The sequence below is a fragment of the Oreochromis aureus genome, unplaced genomic scaffold (genome assembly GCF_013358895.1).
Source record: "Oreochromis aureus strain Israel breed Guangdong unplaced genomic scaffold, ZZ_aureus HiC_scaffold_56, whole genome shotgun sequence".
NCBI lineage: Eukaryota > Metazoa > Chordata > Actinopteri > Cichliformes > Cichlidae > Oreochromis > Oreochromis aureus.
In genome coordinates this window covers 1-16,361 of record NW_024108954.1, presented here as the reverse complement: position 1 = coordinate 16,361, position 16,361 = coordinate 1, and the positions used below count along the sequence as shown (strand labels likewise).

At 56.6% G+C, this 16,361-nt stretch overlaps 4 non-coding genes and 5 pseudogenes across 4 annotated transcripts; all 9 read left to right on the top strand.

Moving 5' to 3' along the window:
• Positions 1-1,061: 1,061 nt before the first annotated feature.
• Positions 1,062-1,180, top strand: LOC120437105. Its single transcript, XR_005610832.1, has one exon. It is a non-coding gene; the product is annotated as a 5S ribosomal RNA (ribosomal RNA).
• A 2,064-nt stretch (positions 1,181-3,244) lies between these two features.
• Positions 3,245-3,363, top strand: LOC120437115. Its single transcript, XR_005610834.1, has one exon. It is a non-coding gene; the product is annotated as a 5S ribosomal RNA (ribosomal RNA).
• A 1,167-nt stretch (positions 3,364-4,530) lies between these two features.
• LOC120437110 lies at positions 4,531-4,648 on the top strand (annotated as a pseudogene).
• Positions 4,649-6,050: 1,402 nt separating this feature from the next.
• On the top strand, positions 6,051-6,158 carry LOC120437113 (annotated as a pseudogene).
• A 1,752-nt stretch (positions 6,159-7,910) lies between these two features.
• Positions 7,911-8,029, top strand: LOC120437104. Its single transcript, XR_005610831.1, has one exon. It is a non-coding gene; the product is annotated as a 5S ribosomal RNA (ribosomal RNA).
• A 1,165-nt stretch (positions 8,030-9,194) lies between these two features.
• LOC120437109 lies at positions 9,195-9,312 on the top strand (annotated as a pseudogene).
• Positions 9,313-10,711: 1,399 nt separating this feature from the next.
• On the top strand, positions 10,712-10,820 carry LOC120437112 (annotated as a pseudogene).
• Positions 10,821-12,568: 1,748 nt separating this feature from the next.
• On the top strand, positions 12,569-12,686 carry LOC120437111 (annotated as a pseudogene).
• Positions 12,687-14,709: 2,023 nt separating this feature from the next.
• On the top strand, positions 14,710-14,828 carry LOC120437114. Its single transcript, XR_005610833.1, has one exon. It is a non-coding gene; the product is annotated as a 5S ribosomal RNA (ribosomal RNA).
• Positions 14,829-16,361: the final 1,533 nt, after the last annotated feature.

Below are 16,361 nucleotides of genomic sequence, written 5' to 3'. Positions count from 1 at the left end.
GCGCTTTTCAGCAATGTCTTGTGCTGCGGGTGAGGCCATCCACAACACAACGGGGCATATGCTGCTAACATAGGTGATCTAAATTACACCAGGGCCTGTGGTGCAGGCTGAGGCCAAATACACCACACCAGGGCCTGTGGCTCTGGGTGAGGCCATCGACACCACACCGGGGCCTGCGTTGCAGCTGAGGCAACCTGCACCACACCAGCGCCTGTGCTGCTGACTGAGGCAAACTACACCACACACTTGGCCAGTGGCTCTGCCTGAGGCCACCTACACCACACCAGGTCCTGTGCATCTGGCTGAGGCCACTTACACCACACCAGGGCCTGTGCTACTGTCTGAGGCCATATTCATCACACCAGGGTCTGTGCTGCTGGCTGAGGCCATCCACATCACAAGAGGACCTGTGCTCCTTGCCGAGACCAACTACACCACACCAGGGTTTGTGGCTCTGGCTGAGGCAATCTACACCACACCAGGGTCTGTGCTTCTGGCTGGTTCCATCTGCACCACACCAGGGCCTGTGCTGATGGCTGAGGCCATCCGCACCACACCGGTCCTTCTGACTGCTACATAGGTCATCTAAATTACTCCAGGACCTGTGATTCTTGCTGTGGACGTGTGCTGCTGGCTTAGGCACACTACACCACACCAGGGATTGTGGCTCTGGTTGAGGCCACCTAGACCACACCACGTCCTGAGTTGCGGCTGAGGCAACCTGCACCACACCACGGCCTGTGCCGCTGGCTTAGGACATCTACACCACACACTTGGCCAGTGGCTCTGGCTGAGGCCAACTACACCACACAAGGCATTGTGGCTCTGGTTGAGGCCATCTATTTCCCAACAGGGCCTGGGCTGCTGGCTGAGGCAATGTACACCACACCAGGGCCTCTGCTGCTGGTTAAATATAAAGTGAGTCCTTGGGTTAGGGTATTAGGCAAGCATTCAGTTACCGTTAACACTGTAGTTAAATTGGAGGGTTGTTCGCGTAACTTCAAGTACTGCCCACCTCACCACTTGATTCCATAAATTGACACTTTGTGCTGTGGCCAGCAGCTTACGGCCATACCACCCTGAGCACGCCCAATCTTGTCTGATCTCGGAAGCTAAGCAGGGTTGGGCTTGGTTAGTACTCGGATGGGAGACTGCCTGGGAATACCGGGTGCTGTAAGCTTTACCTTTAAATGTCATTGAACTGCTTTTGATCCAGAGAAGGAGGGTGTTGAAAAACCCAAAGCAGCTGCTCATTAATGAGGGCACATTAACGACATTCCTTTTGGCGCTTTTCAGCAATGTCTTGTGCTGCGGGTGAGGCCATCCACAACACAACGGGGCATATGCTGCTAAGATAGGTCATCTAAATTACACCAGGGCCTGTGGTGCAGGCTGAGGCCAAATACACCACACCAGGGCCTGTGGCTCTGGGTGAGGCCATCGACACCACACCGGGGCCTGCGTTGCAGCTGAGGCAACCTGCACCACACCAGGGCCTGTGCTGCTGGCTGAGGCCAACTACACCACACACTTGGCCAGTGGCTCTGCCTGAGGCCACCTACACACCACACCAGGGCCTGTGCTACTGTCTGAGGCCATATTCATCACACCAGGGCCTGTGCTGCTTGCTGAGGCCATCCACATCACAAGAGGAGCTGTGCTCCTTGCCGAGACCAACTACAACACACCAGGGTTTGTGGCTCTGGCTGAGGCAATCTACACCACACCAGGGTCTGTGCTTCTGGCTGATTCCATCTGCACCACACCAGGGCCTGTGGCTCTGGGTGAGGCCATCGACACCACACGGGGCCTGCGTTGCAGCTGAGGCAACCTGCACCACACCAGGGCCTGTGCTGCTGGCTGAGGCCAACTACACCACACACTTGGCCAGTGGCTCTGCCTGAGGCCACCTACACCACACCAGGGCCTGTGCTTCTGTCTGAGGCCATATTCATCACACCAGGGCCTGTGCTGCTGGCTGAGGCCATCCACATCACAAGAGGACCTGTGCTCCTTGCCAAGACCAACTACACCACACCAGGGCCTGTTGCTCTGGGTGAGGCCATCGACACCACACCGGGGCCTGCGTTGCAGCTGAGGCAACCTGCACCACACCAGGGCCTGTGCTGCTGGCTGAGGCCAACTACACCACACACTTGGCCAGTGGCTCTGCCTGAGGCCACCTACACCACACCAGGGCCTGTGCTACTGTCTGAGGCCATATTCATCACACCAGGGCCTGTGCTGCTGGCTGAGGCCATCCACATCACAAGAGGACCTGTGCTCCTTGCCAAGACCAACTACACCACACCAGGGTTTGTGGCTCTGGCTGAGGCAATCTACACCACACCAGGGTCTGTGCTTCTGGCTGGTTCCATCTGCACCACACCAGGGCCTGTGCTGCTGGCTGAGGCCAACTACACCACACACCTGGCCAGTGGCTCTGCCTGAGGCCACCTACACCACACCAGGTCCTGTGCTTCTGGCTGAGGCCACCTACACCACACCAGGGCCTGTGCTACTGTCTCAGGCCATATTCATCACACCAGGGCCTGTGCTGCTGGCTGAGGCCATCCACATCACAAGAGGACCTGTGCTCCTTGCCGAGACCAACTACACCACACCAGGGTTTGTGGCTCTGGCTGAGGCAATCTACACCACACCAGGGTCTGTGCTTCTGGCTGGTTCCATCTGCACCACACCAGGGCCTGTGCTGATGGCTGAGGCCATCCGCACACACCGGTCCTTCTGGCTGCTACATAGGTCATCTAAATTACTCCAGGACCTGTGATTCTGGCTGTGGACCTGTGCTGCTGGCTGAGGCACACTACACCACACCAGGGATTGTGGCTCTGGTTGAGGCCACCTAGACCACACCACGTCCTGAGTTGCGGCTGAGGCAACCTGCACCACACCACGGCCTGTGCCGCTGGCTGAGGACAACTACACCATACACTTGGCCAGTGGCTCTGGCTGAGGCCAACTACACCACACAAGGTATTGTGGCTCTGGTTGAGGCCATCTATTTCCCAACAGGGCCTGGGCTGCTGGCTGAGGCAATGTACACCACACCAGGGCCTGTGCTGCTGGTTAAATATAAATTGAGTCCTTGGGTTAGGGTATTAGGCAAGCATGCAGTTACCGTTAACACTGTAGTTAAATTGGAGGGTTGTTCGCGTAACTTCAAGTACTGCCCACCTCACCACTTGATTCCATAAATTGACACTTTGTGCTGTGGCCAGCAGCTTACGGCCATACCACCCTGACCACGCCCGATCTCGTCTGATCTCGGAAGCTAAGCAGGGTTGGGCTTGGTTAGTACTCGGATGGTAGACTGCCTGGGAATACCAGGTGCTGTAAGCTTTACCTTTTCATGTCATTGAACTGCTTTTGATCCAGAGAAGGAGGGTGTTGAAAAACCCAAAGCAGCTGCTCATTAATGAGGGCACATTAACGACATTCCTTTTGGCGCTTTTCAGCAATGTCTTGTGCTGCCGGGTGAGGCCATCCACAACACAACGGGGCATATGCTGCTAACATAGGTGATCTAAATTACACCAGGGCCTGTGGTGCAGGCTGAGGCCAAATACACCACACCAGGGCCTGTGGCTCTGGGTGAGGCCATCGACACCACACGGGGCCTGCGTTGCAGCTGAGGCAACCTGCACCACACCAGGCGCCTGTGCTGCTGACTGAGGCAAACCACACCACACACTTGGCCAGTGGCTCTGCCTGAGGCCACCTACACCACACCAGGTCCTGTGCATCTGGCTGAGGCCACTTACACCACACCAGGGCCTGTGCTACTGTCTGAGGCCATATTCATCACACCAGGGTCTGTGCTGCTGGCTGAGGCCATCCACATCACAAGAGGACCTGTGCTCCTTGCCGAGACCAACTACACCACACCAGGGTTTGTGGCTCTGGCTGAGGCAATCTACACCACACCAGGGTCTGTGCTTCTGGCTGGTTCCATCTGCACCACACCAGGGCCTGTGCTGATGGCTGAGGCCATCCGCACCACACGGTCCTTCTGACTGCTACATAGGTCATCTAAATTACTCCAGGACCTGTGATTCTTGCTGTGGACGTGTGCTGCTGGCTTAGGCACACTACACCACACCAGGGATTGTGGCTCTGGTTGAGGCCACCTAGACCACACCACGTCCTGAGTTGCGGCTGAGGCAACCTGCACCACACCACGGCCTGTGCCGCTGGCTTAGGACATCTACACCACACACTTGGCCAGTGGCTCTGGCTGAGGCCAACTACACCACACAAGGCATTGTGGCTCTGGTTGAGGCCATCTATTTCCCAACAGGGCCTGGGCTGCTGGCTGAGGCAATGTACACCACACCAGGGCCTCTGCTGCTGGTTAAATATAAAGTGAGTCCTTGGGTTGGGGTATTAGGCAAGCATTCAGTTACCGTTAACACTGTAGTTAAATTGGAGGGTTGTTCGGCGTAACTTCAAGTACTGCCCACCTCACCACTTGATTCCATAAATTGACACTTTGTGCTGTGGCCAGCAGCTTACGGCCATACCACCCTGAGCACGCCCAATCTTGTCTGATCTCGGAAGCTAAGCAGGGTTGGGCTTGGTTAGTACTCGGATGGGAGACTGCCTGGGAATACCGGTGCTGTAAGCTTTACCTTTAAATGTCATTGAACTGCTTTTGATCCAGAGAAGGAGGTGTTGAAAACCCAAAGCAGCTGCTCATTAATGAGGGCACATTAACGACATTCCTTTTGGTGCTTTTCAGCAATGTCTTGTGCTGCGGGTGAGGCCATCCACAACACAACGGGCATATGCTGCTAACATAGGTCATCTAAATTACACCAGGGCCTGTGGTGCAGGCTGAGGCCAAATACACACCACACCAGGGCCTGTGGCTCTGGGTGAGGCCATCGACACCACACCGGGGCCTGCGTTGCAGCTGAGGCAACCTGCACCACACCAGGGCCTGTGCTGCTGGCTGAGGCCAACTACACCACACACTTGGCCAGTGGCTCTGCCTGAGGCCACCTACACCACACCAGGGCCTGTGCTACTGTCTGAGGCCATATTCATCACACCAGGGCCTGTGCTGCTTGCTGAGGCCATCCACATCACAAGAGGAGCTGTGCTCCTTGCCGAGACCAACTACAACACACCAGGGTTTGTGGCTCTGGCTGAGGCAACCTGCACCACACCAGGGCCTGTGCTGCTGGCTGAGGCCAACTACACCACACACTTGGCCAGTGCCTCTGCCTGAGGCCACCCTACACCACACCAGGTCCTGTGCATCTGGCTGAGGCCACTTACACCACACCAGGCCTGTGCTACTGTCTGAGGCCATATTCATCACACCAGGGTCTGTGCTGCTGGCTGAGGTCATCCACATCACAAGAGGACCTGTGCTCCTTGCCGAGACCAACTACACCACACCAGGGTTTGTGGCTCTGGCTGAGGCAATCTACACCACACCAGGGTCTGTGCTTCTGGCTGGTTCCATCTGCACCACACCAGGGCCTGTGCTGATGGCTGAGGCCATCCGCACCACACCGGTCCTTCTGACTGCTACATAGGTCATCTAAATTACTCCAGGACCTGTGATTCTTGCTGTGGACCTGTGCTGGTGGCTGAGGCACACTACACCACACCAGGGATTGTGGCTCTGGTTGAGGCCACCTAGACCACACCACGCCCTGAGTTGCGGCTGAGGCAACCTGCACCACACCACGGCCTGTGCCGCTGGCTGAGGACATCTACACCACACACTTGGCCAGTGGCTCTGGCTGAGGCCAACTACACCACACACAAGGTATTGTGGCTCTGGTTGAGGCCATCTATTTCCCAACAGGGCCTGGGCTGCTGGCTGAGGCAATGTACACCACACCAGGGCCTCTGCTGCTGGTTAAATATAAAGTGAGTCCTTGGGTTGGGGTATTAGGCAAGCATTCAGTTACCGTTAACACTGTAGTTAAATTGGAGGGTTGTTCGCGTAACTTCAAGTACTGCCCACCTCACCACTTGATTCCATAAATTGACACTTTGTGCTGTGGCCAGCAGCTTACGGCCATACCACCCTGAGCACGCCTGATCTCGGAAGCTAAGCAGGGTTGGGCTTGGTTAGTACTCGGATGGAAGACTGCCTGGGAATACCGGTGCTGTAAGCTTTACCTTTAAATGTCATTGAACTGCTTTTGATCCAGAGAAGGAGGGTGTTGAAAAACCCAAAGCAGCTGCTCATTAATGAGGGCACATTAACGACATTCCTTTTGGCGCTTTTCAGCAATGTCTTGTGCTGCCGGGTGAGGCCATCCACAACACAACGGGGCATATGCTGCTAAGATAGGTCATCTAAATTACACCAGGGCCTGTGGTGCAGGCTGAGGCCAAATACACCACACCAGGGCCTGTGGCTCTGGGTGAGGCCATCGACACCACACGGGGCCTGCGTTGCAGCTGAGGCAACCTGCACCACACCAGGGCCTGTGCTGCTGGCTGAGGCCAACTACACCACACACTTGGCCAGTGGCTCTGCCTGAGGCCACCCTACACCACACCAGGGCCTGTGCTACTGTCTGAGGCCATATTCATCACACCAGGGCCTGTGCTGCTTGCTGAGGCCATCCACATCACAAGAGGAGCTGTGCTCCTTGCCGAGACCAACTACAACACACCAGGGTTTGTGGCTCTGGCTGAGGCAATCTACACCACACCAGGGTCTGTGCTTCTGGCTGATTCCATCTGCACCACACCAGGGCCTGTGGCTCTGGGTGAGGCCATCGACACCACACCGGGCCTGCGTTGCAGCTGAGGCAACCTGCACCACACCAGGGCCTGTGCTGCTGGCTGAGGCCAACTACACCACACACTTGGCCAGTGGCTCTGCCTGAGGCCACCTACACCACACCAGGGCCTGTGCTACTGTCTGAGGCCATATTCATCACACCAGGGCCTGTGCTGCTGGCTGAGGCCATCCATATCACAAGAGGACCTGTGCTCCTTGCCGAGACCAAATACACCACACCAGGGCCTGTTGCTCTGGGTGAGGCCATCGACACCACACGGGGCCTGCGTTGCAGCTGAGGCAACCTGCACCACACCAGGGCCTGTGCTGCTGGCTGAGGCCAACTACACCACACACTTGGCCAGTGGCTCTGCCTGAGGCCACCTACACCACACCAGGGCCTGTGCTACTGTCTGAGGCCATATTCATCACACCAGGGCCTGTGCTGCTGGCTGAGGCCATCCACATCACAAGAGGACCTGTGCTCCTTGCCAAGACCAACCACACCACACCAGGGTTTGTGGCTCTGGCTGAGGCAATCCACACCACACCAGGGTCTGTGCTTCTGGCTGGTTCCATCTGCACCACACCAGGGCCTGTGCTGATGGCTGAGGCCATCCGCACCACACACCGGTCCTTCTGGCTGCTACATAGGTCATCTAAATTACTCCAGGACCTGTGATTCTGGCTGTGGACCTGTGCTTCTGGCTGAGGCACACTACACCACACCAGGGATTGTGGCTCTGGTTGAGGCCACCTAGACCACACCACGTCCTGAGTTGCGGCTGAGGCAACCTGCACCACACCACGGCCTGTGCCGCTGGCTGAGGACAACTACACCACACACTTGGCCAGTGGCTCTGGCTGAGGCCAAGTACACCACACAAGGTATTGTGGCTCTGGTTGAGGCCATCTATTTCCCAACAGGGCCTGGGCTGCTGGCTGAGGCAATGTACACCACACCAGGGCCTGTGCTGCTGGTTAAATATAAATTGAGTCCTTGGGTTAGGGTATTAGGCAAGCATGCAGTTACCGTTAACACTGTAGTTAAATTGGAGGGTTGTTCGCGTAACTTCAAGTACTGCCCACCTCACCACTTGATTCCATAAATTGACACTTTGTGCCGTGGCCAGCAGCTTACGGCCATACCACCCTGACCACGCCCGATCTCGTCTGATCTCGGAAGCTAAGCAGGGTTGGGCTTGGTTAGTACTCGGATGGTAGACTACCTGGGAATACCAGGTGCTGTAAGCTTTACCTTTTCATGTCATTGAACTGCTTTTGATCCAGAGAAGGAGGGTGTTGAAAAACCCAAAGCAGCTGCTCATTAATGAGGGCACATTAACGACATTCCTTTTGGCGCTTTTCAGCAATGTCTTGTGCTGCGGGTGAGGCCATCCACAACACAACGGGCATATGCTGCTAAGATAGGTCATCTAAATTACACCAGGGCCTGTGGTGCAGGCTGAGGCCAAATACACCACACCAGGGCCTGTGGCTCTGGGTGAGGCCATCGACACCACACCGGGGCCTGCGTTGCAGCTGAGGCAACCTGCACCACACCAGGGCCTGTGCTGCTGGATGAGGCCAACTACACCACACACTTGGCCAGTGGCTCTGCCTGAGGCCACCTACACCACACCAGGTCCTGTGCATCTGGCTGAGGCCACTTACACCACACCAGGGCCTGTGCTACTGTCTGAGGCCATATTCATCACACCAGGGTCTGTGCTGCTGGCTGAGGCCATCCACATCACAAGAGGACCTGTGCTCCTTGCCGAGACCAACTACACCACACCAGGGTTTGTGGCTCTGGCTGAGGCAATCTACACCACACCAGGGTCTGTGCTTCTGGCTGGTTCCATCTGCACCACACCAGGGCCTGTGCTGATGGCTGAGGCCATCCGCACCACACCGGTCCTTCTGACTGCTACATAGGTCATCTAAATTACTCCAGGACCTGTGATTCTTGCTGTGGACGTGTGCTGCTGGCTTAGGCACACTACACCACACCAGGGATTGTGGCTCTGGTTGAGGCCACCTAGACCACACCACGCCCTGAGTTGCGGCTGAGGCAACCTGCACCACACCACGGCCTGTGCCGCTGGCTTAGGACATCTACACCACACACTTGGCCAGTGGCTCTGGCTGAGGCCAACTACACCACACAAGGCATTGTGGCTCTGGTTGAGGCCATCTATTTCCCAACAGGGCCTGGGCTGCTGGCTGAGGCAATGTACACCACACCAGGGCCTCTGCTGCTGGTTAAATATAAAGTGAGTCCTTGGGTTGGGGTATTAGGCAAGCATTCAGTTACCGTTAACACTGTAGTTAAATTGGAGGGTTGTTCGCGTAACTTCAAGTACTGCCCACCTCACCACTTGATTCCATAAATTGACACTTTGTGCTGTGGCCAGCAGCTTACGGCCATACCACCCTGAGCACGCCCAATCTTGTCTGATCTCGGAAGCTAAGCAGGGTTGGGCTTGGTTAGTACTCGGATGGGAGACTGCCTGGGAATACCGGTGCTGTAAGCTTTACCTTTAAATGTCATTGAACTGCTTTTGATCCAGAGAAGGAGGGTGTTGAAAACCCAAAGCAGCTGCTCATTAATGAGGGCACATTAACGACATTCCTTTTGGTGCTTTTCAGCAATGTCTTGTGCTGCCGGGTGAGGCCATCCACAACACAACGGGCATATGCTGCTAACATAGGTCATCTAAATTACACCAGGGCCTGTGGTGCAGGCTGAGGCCAAATACACCACACCAGGGCCTGTGGCTCTGGGTGAGGCCATCGACACCACACCGGGGCCTGCGTTGCAGCTGAGGCAACCTGCACCACACCAGGGCCTGTGCTGCTGGCTGAGGCCAACTACACCACACACTTGGCCAGTGGCTCTGCCTGAGGCCACCTACACCACACCAGGGCCTGTGCTACTGTCTGAGGCCATATTCATCACACCAGGGCCTGTGCTGCTTGCTGAGGCCATCCACATCACAAGAGGAGCTGTGCTCCTTGCCGAGACCAACTACAACACACCAGGGTTTGTGGCTCTGGCTGAGGCAACCTGCACCACACCAGGGCCTGTGCTGCTGGCTGAGGCCAACTACACCACACACTTGGCCAGTGCCTCTGCCTGAGGCCACCTACACCACACCAGGTCCTGTGCATCTGGCTGAGGCCACTTACACCACACCAGGGCCTGTGCTACTGTCTGAGGCCATATTCATCACACCAGGGTCTGTGCTGCTGGCTGAGGTCATCCACATCACAAGAGGACCTGTGCTCCTTGCCGAGACCAACTACACCACACCAGGGTTTGTGGCTCTGGCTGAGGCAATCTACACCACACCAGGGTCTGTGCTTCTGGCTGGTTCCATCTGCACCACACCAGGGCCTGTGCTGATGGCTGAGGCCATCCGCACCACACCGGTCCTTCTGACTGCTACATAGGTCATCTAAATTACTCCAGGACCTGTGATTCTTGCTGTGGACCTGTGCTGGTGGCTGAGGCACACTACACCACACCAGGGATTGTGGCTCTGGTTGAGGCCACCTAGACCACACCACGTCCTGAGTTGCGGCTGAGGCAACCTGCACCACACCACGGCCTGTGCCGCTGGCTGAGGACATCTACACCACACACTTGGCCAGTGGCTCTGGCTGAGGCCAACTACACCACACAAGGTATTGTGGCTCTGGTTGAGGCCATCTATTTCCCAACAGGGCCTGGGCTGCTGGCTGAGGCAATGTACACCACACCAGGGCCTCTGCTGCTGGTTAAATATAAAGTGAGTCCTTGGGTTAGGGTATTAGGCAAGCATTCAGTTACCGTTAACACTGTAGTTAAATTGGAGGGTTGTTCGCGAACTTCAAGTACTGCCCACCTCACCACTTGATTCCATAAATTGACACTTTGTGCTGTGGCCAGCAGCTTACGGCCATACCACCCTGAGCACGCCTGATCTCGGAAGCTAAGCAGGGTTGGGCTTGGTTAGTACTCGGATGGAAGACTGCCTGGGAATACCGGGTGCTGTAAGCTTTACCTTTAAATGTCATTGAACTGCTTTTGATCCAGAGAAGGAGGGTGTTGAAAACCCAAAGCAGCTGCTCATTAATGAGGGGCATTAACGACATTCCTTTTGGCGCTTTTCAGCAATGTCTTGTGCTGCCGGGTGAGGCCATCCACAACACAACGGGCATATGCTGCTAAGATAGGTCATCTAAATTACACCAGGGCCTGTGGTGCAGGCTGAGGCCAAATACACCACACCAGGGCCTGTGGCTCTGGGTGAGGCCATCGACACCACACCGGGGCCTGCGTTGCAGCTGAGGCAACCTGCACCACACCAGGGCCTGTGCTGCTGGCTGAGGCCAACTACACCACACACTTGGCCAGTGGCTCTGCCTGAGGCCACCCTACACCACACCAGGGCCTGTGCTACTGTCTGAGGCCATATTCATCACACCAGGGCCTGTGCTGCTTGCTGAGGCCATCCACATCACAAGAGGAGCTGTGCTCCTTGCCGAGACCAACTACAACACACCAGGGTTTGTGGCTCTGGCTGAGGCAATCTACACCACACCAGGGTCTGTGCTTCTGGCTGATTCCATCTGCACCACACCAGGGCCTGTGGCTCTGGGTGAGGCCATCGACACCACACCGGGGCCTGCGTTGCAGCTGAGGCAACCTGCACCACACCAGGGCCTGTGCTGCTGGCTGAGGCCAACTACACCACACACTTGGCCAGTGGCTCTGCCTGAGGCCACCTACACCACACCAGGGCCTGTGCTACTGTCTGAGGCCATATTCATCACACCAGGGCCTGTGCTGCTGGCTGAGGCCATCCATATCACAAGAGGACCTGTGCTCCTTGCCGAGACCAAATACACCACACCAGGGCCTGTTGCTCTGGGTGAGGCCATCGACACCACACCGGGGCCTGCGTTGCAGCTGAGGCAACCTGCACCACACCAGGGCCTGTGCTGCTGGCTGAGGCCAACTACACCACACACTTGGCCAGTGGCTCTGCCTGAGGCCACCTACACCACACCAGGGCCTGTGCTACTGTCTGAGGCCATATTCATCACACCAGGGCCTGTGCTGCTGGCTGAGGCCATCCACATCACAAGAGGACCTGTGCTCCTTGCCAAGACCAACTACACCACACCAGGGTTTGTGGCTCTGGCTGAGGCAATCTACACCACACCAGGGTCTGTGCTTCTGGCTGGTTCCATCTGCACCACACCAGGGCCTGTGCTGATGGCTGAGGCCATCCGCACCACACCGGTCCTTCTGGCTGCTACATAGGTCATCTAAATTACTCCAGGACCTGTGATTCTGGCTGTGGACCTGTGCTTCTGGCTGAGGCACACTACACCACACCAGGGATTGTGGCTCTGGTTGAGGCCACCTAGACCACACCACGTCCTGAGTTGCGGCTGAGGCAACCTGCACCACACCACGGCCTGTGCCGCTGGCTGAGGACAACCACCACACACTTGGCCAGTGGCTCTGGCTGAGGCCAAGTACACCACACAAGGTATTGTGGCTCTGGTTGAGGCCATCTATTTCCCAACAGGGCCTGGGCTGCTGGCTGAGGCAATGTACACCACACCAGGGCCTGTGCTGCTGGTTAAATATAAATTGAGTCCTTGGGTTAGGGTATTAGGCAAGCATGCAGTTACCGTTAACACTGTAGTTAAATTGGAGGGTTGTTCGCGTAACTTCAAGTACTGCCCACCTCACCACTTGATTCCATAAATTGACACTTTGTGCCGTGGCCAGCAGCTTACGGCCATACCACCTGACCACGCCCGATCTCGCCTGATCTCGGAAGCTAAGCAGGGTTGGGCTTGGTTAGTACTCGGATGGTAGACTACCTGGGAATACCAGGTGCTGTAAGCTTTACCTTTTCATGTCATTGAACTGCTTTTGATCCAGAGAAGGAGGGTGTTGAAAAACCCAAAGCAGCTGCTCATTAATGAGGGCACATTAACGACATTCCTTTTGGCGCTTTTCAGCAATGTCTTGTGCTGCCGGGTGAGGCCATCCACAACACAACGGGCATATGCTGCTAAGATAGGTCATCTAAATTACACCAGGGCCTGTGGTGCAGGCTGAGGCCAAATACACCACACCAGGGCCTGTGGCTCTGGGTGAGGCCATCGACACCACACGGGGCCTGCGTTGCAGCTGAGGCAACCTGCACCACACCAGGGCCTGTGCTGCTGGATGAGGCCAACTACACCACACACTTGGCCAGTGGCTCTGCCTGAGGCCACCCACACCACACCAGGGCCTGTGCTACTGTCTGAGGCCATATTCATCACACCAGGGCCTGTGCTGCTTGCTGAGGCCATCCACATCACAAGAGGAGCTGTGCTCCTTGCCGAGACCAACTACAACACACCAGGGTTTGTGGCTCTGGCTGAGGCAATCTACACCACACCAGGGTCTGTGGCTCTGGGTGAGGCCATCGACACCACACCGGGGCCTGCGTTGCAGCTGAGGCAACCTGCACCACACCAGGGCCTGTGCTGCTGGCTGAGGCCAACTACACCACACACTTGGCCAGTGGCTCTGCCTGAGGCCACCTACACCACACCAGGGCCTGTGCTACTGTCTGAGGCCATATTCATCACACCAGGGCCTGTGCTGCTGGCTGAGGCCATCCACATCACAAGAGGACCTGTGCTCCTTGCCGAGACCAACTACACCACACCAGGGCCTGTGGCTCTGGGTGAGGCCATCGACACCACACCGGGCTCTGTTGCAGCTGAGGCAACCTGCACCACACCAGGGCCTGTGCTGCTGGCTGAGGCCAACTACACCACACACTTGGCCAGTGGCTCTGCCTGAGGCCACCTACACCACACCAGGGCCTGTGCTACTGTCTGAGGCCATATTCATCACACCAGGGCCTGTGCTGCTGGCTGAGGCCATCCACATCACAAGAGGACCTGTGCTCCTTGCCAAGACCAACTACACCACACCAGGGTTTGTGGCTCTGGCTGAGGCAATCCACACCACACCAGGGTCTGTGCTTCTGGCTGGTTCCATCTGCACCACACCAGGGCCTGTGCTGCTGGCTGAGGCCAACTACACCACACACTTGGCCAGTGGCTCTGCCTGAGGCCACCTACACCACACCAGGTCCTGTGCTTCTGGCTGAGGCCACCTACACCACACCAGGGCCTGTGCTACTGTCTCAGGCCATATTCATCACACCAGGGCCTGTGCTGCTGGCTGAGGCCATCCACATCACAAGAGGACCTGTGCTCCTTGCCGAGACCAACTACACCACACCAGGGTTTGTGGCTCTGGCTGAGGCAATCTACACCACACCAGGGTCTGTGCTTCTGGCTGGTTCCATCTGCACCACACCAGGGCCTGTGCTGATGGCTGAGGCCATCCGCACCACACCGGTCCTTCTGGCTGCTACATAGGTCATCTAAATTACTCCAGGACCTGTGATTCTGGCTGTGGACCTGTGCTGCTGGCTGAGGCACACTACACCACACCAGGGATTGTGGCTCTGGTTGAGGCCACCCCAGACCACACCACGTCCTGAGTTGCGGCTGAGGCAACCTGCACCACACCACGGCCTGTGCCGCTGGCTGAGGACAACTACACCACACACTTGGCCAGTGGCTCTGGCTGAGGCCAACTACACCACACAAGGTATTGTGGCTCTGGTTGAGGCCATCTATTTCCCAACAGGGCCTGGGCTGCTGGCTGAGGCAATGTACACCACACCAGGGCCTGTGCTGCTGGTTAAATATAAATTGAGTCCTTGGGTTAGGGTATTAGGCAAGCATGCAGTTACCGTTAACACTGTAGTTAAATTGGAGGGTTGTTCGCGTAACTTCAAGTACTGCCCACCTCACCACTTGATTCCATAAATTGACACTTTGTGCTGTGGCCAGCAGCTTACGGCCATACCACCCTGACCACGCCCGATCTCGTCTGATCTCGGAAGCTAAGCAGGGTTGGGCTTGGTTAGTACTCGGATGGTAGACTGCCTGGGAATACCAGGTGCTGTAAGCTTTACCTTTTCATGTCATTGAACTGCTTTTGATCCAGAGAAGGAGGGTGTTGAAAACCCAAAGCAGCTGCTCATTAATGAGGGCACATTAACGACATTCCTTTTGGCGCTTTTCAGCAATGTCTTGTGCTGCCGGGTGAGGCCATCCACAAACACAACGGGCATATGCTGCTAACATAGGTGATCTAAATTACACCAGGGCCTGTGGTGCAGGCTGAGGCCAAATACACCACACCAGGGCCTGTGGCTCTGGGTGAGGCCATCGACACCACACCGGGGCCTGCGTTGCAGCTGAGGCAACCTGCACCACACCAGCGCCTGTGCTGCTGGCTGAGGCAAACTACACCACACACTTGGCCAGTGGCTCTGCCTGAGGCCACCTACACCACACCAGGGCCTGTGCTACTGTCTGAGGCCATATTGATCACACCAGGGTCTGTGCTGCTGGCTGAGGCCATCCACATCACAAGAGGACCTGTGCTCCTTGCCGAGACCAACTACACCACACCAGGGTTTGTGGCTCTGGCTGAGGCAATCTACACCACACCAGGGTCTGTGCTTCTGGCTGGGTCCATCTGCACCACACCAGGGCCTGTGCTGATGGCTGAGGCCATCCGCACCACACCGGTCCTTCTGACTGCTACATAGGTCATCTAAATTACTCCAGGACCTGTGATTCTTGCTGTGGACGTGTGCTGCTGGCTTAGGCACACTACACCACACCAGGGATTGTGGCTCTGGCTGAGGCAATCTACACCACACCAGGGTCTGTGCTTCTGGCTGGTTCCATCTGCACCACACCAGGGCCTGTGCTGCTGGCTGAGGCCAACTACACCACACACTTGGCCAGTGGCTCTGCCTGAGGCCACCTACACCACACCAGGTCCTGTGCTTCTGGCTGAGGCCACCTACACCACACCAGGGCCTGTGCTACTGTCTCAGGCCATATTCATCACACCAGGGCCTGTGCTGCTGGCTGAGGCCATCCACATCACAAGAGGACCTGTGCTCCTTGCCGAGACCAACTACACCACACCAGGGTTTGTGGCTCTGGCTGAGGCAATCTACACCACACCAGGGTCTGTGCTTCTGGCTGGTTCCATCTGCACCACACCAGGGCCTGTGCTGATGGCTGAGGCCATCCGCACCACACCGGGTCCTTCTGGCTGCTACATAGGTCATCTAAATTACCCAGGACCTGTGATTCTGGCTGTGGACCTGTGCTGCTGGCTGAGGCACACTACACCACACCAGGGATTGTGGCTCTGGTTGAGGCCATCTAGACCACACCACGTCCTGAGTTGCGGCTGAGGCAACCTGCACCACACCACGGCCTGTGCCGCTGGCTGAAGACAACTACACCACACACTTGGCCAGTGGCTCTGGCTGAGGCCAAGTACACCACACAAGGTATTGTGGCTCTGGTTGAGGCCATCTATTTCCCAACAGGGCCTGGGCTGCTGGCTGAGGCAATGTACACCACACCAGGGCCTGTGCTGCTGGTTAAATATAAATTGAGTCCTTGGGTTAGGGTT